We start from the raw sequence: 2431 nt of genomic DNA on the forward strand, positions 1-2431 counted from the left end.
TTTCCCTTTATCTCCAGCATTTGCTCCACGAGTCTCATTAACCGATCGTTTGGCCTAAAAAGGTTTTTTTTAGAACACAACATCACCCCACAAGTAAAATGTTTAATTAAGACTTGAAAGAAACTAACCACAGTTAATTTTGAAGGTAGAATACTCTGTCACAATACTAGAGGAGTCCACTTTTATGAAGTAGGTAACAGCAGCCCGAAATAACTGCTTGAGTAAGGGAAACAATTACCTTAAAAAGTCTTGCTAAACGACAGTAAACAGAAAAACAAGAAAGCCGCTTTAATAGTTGAAAGACAAATCTAGCAAAACTTTTAAATGTCGGAATATTGGGAAATGTTCCAAAACTTAGTAAACCCTTAGAAAGCACATTTTTCCAAATGAACAAAATGACAGATAGAAAATAATTTAAGCAAAATCATAATATAATATAATTGTTAGTACACCGACTATATAAATAAATCGAGATACTGATTATATGTATATGAAATGTTAGATAGTTCTTTGTCACTTCACTTCACGTCTTGTGCTCGCCACTATGGCGGCATTCTGCTAGTTCATTAATAAAAAATCAGTATCAATGAACCAAAAACAATAAACATAAATAAATCTTTAATATTGAATGATAACAGCCAAAGATTGTGACTTGTTAGTTACTATATATATCTATATCTATTATATATACGTAGCGAAATTTGCCAGAATCGAATGATGACATCTAGCAATTATGTAAAATAATTATCCTAAAAAAAGCACGCTGGTATCGAATCTGTGATCTTAAACGGTGAAAACTATACCGTACAACGGATAATAATATTAAAAGTTTCAAATGAATGATTGGGTATATGAGGTATCGAATTCTGACAAGACGAAGGTGGTATCAGTAAATGGTCTGAAAGCAGGTATCGAATAATGAACTGTAATGAACTTTAGACGGTATTGAGTAATGACAGATAGGAATGTATCAAATAATGATCTCCCAAGATATCAAATAATCACAGGGTAAGACCGGTATGTACAAATGACAGGTAAATATTGAATAATAACGTATGGAATAGTGGCAGGAAGGCAGGAATCGAGTAATGACAAGAAGGGTATCGAAGACCAGGCTATGATAGTATCGAATAATGACCGTGCAGGGAGGTATCGAATATAGTCCGGGCACTGGAGGTATCGATTAATGAACCGGCCTTGGAAGTATCGAAAATTTAACGAGGGATAGGGATAGGGATAGGGATAGGGTTAGGGATAGGGATAGGGATAGGGTTAGGGATAGGGATAGGGATAGGGATAGGGATAGGGTTAGGGTTAGGGATAGGGTTAGGGTTAGGGATAGGGTTAGGGATAGGGTTAGGGTTAGGGATAGGGTTAGGGTTAGGGTTAGGGATAGGGTTAGGGATAGGGTTAGGGTTAGGGATAGGGTTAGGGTTAGGGATAGTAGGCCTTTTAAGAACTCCCCTACCTATGTGTCATCCAAGTACGTCCATTAAATGTAGTCATTAAGCTCAAACCCCTTGTGAAGTCTCTTTGACGTCAATGACTTTCAGGTTTACACGCACTTTTATGACCCGTCTTCCATCCATCAAATCAGGAAAGTCGAGATCTACTCGATGACGGACTACAGGTGTATCCTGATGAGTCACGGAGTTGAGCCCCGCCGAATTCTCCCAAGAGGTCAAACCCACCAATGTTGGAGCTTTTAAAATAAGTTTTAGTAGAGGTTTTACGGCACTTGCAACTGCATAAGGTAATATGAGCGCCAAGGTGTGAATATTAACAGAGAAATCCTAACAGGGAATCAGATTTACTCTGCTCACCTCTCTAGCTTCAGCAGTACAAAGTCTGCTTCGACTATCAGGGCACCCCGGGAATAGCGGGTCACAAGAGTGCGACAAACATACAAAAGAAGTAGAGGAAAATGACGATAGTAAGAATTAGGAAAGAAAAAGCAGCAGTTCCCTGTTGAAGTTCACTCACAGTTATGAGCATGACATTGTCAGATCAGCCCATTTACAAAAGCATACATACAATAATCCATTACTGAAAGTGTAAAGACAGACCCTAAAACAGACATAAATGACTTGTATTTTTTAAAAGACCCTTTCCACCAGGTGAAACGAAAATTAAGTACTAGAATAAGATTATTTGTTCTTTACTACAGCTTGGCACTGACAACAAGTATAATATTACATCCATTACTGAAAGTGTAACGACCGACTAAAAAATTGACTTAACTGATTTGGAATTAAAAACGACTGTTTATGTGGAACAGATTACCCATGAAACTAAGACAAATAAAAACACTTGATAGCTTCAAAAGACATCTTAAACATTTCCTGTTCCTACAGATCTATCCTTCATAAGCTTTTAACGTTACTTTCATTATAGTTGTCCTGTTCCTATGTCTGGATGAAAATAGTCTGTG

The sequence above is a fragment of the Aplysia californica genome, unplaced genomic scaffold, assembly GCF_000002075.1.
Source record: "Aplysia californica isolate F4 #8 unplaced genomic scaffold, AplCal3.0 scaffold00489, whole genome shotgun sequence".
NCBI lineage: Eukaryota > Metazoa > Mollusca > Gastropoda > Aplysiida > Aplysiidae > Aplysia > Aplysia californica.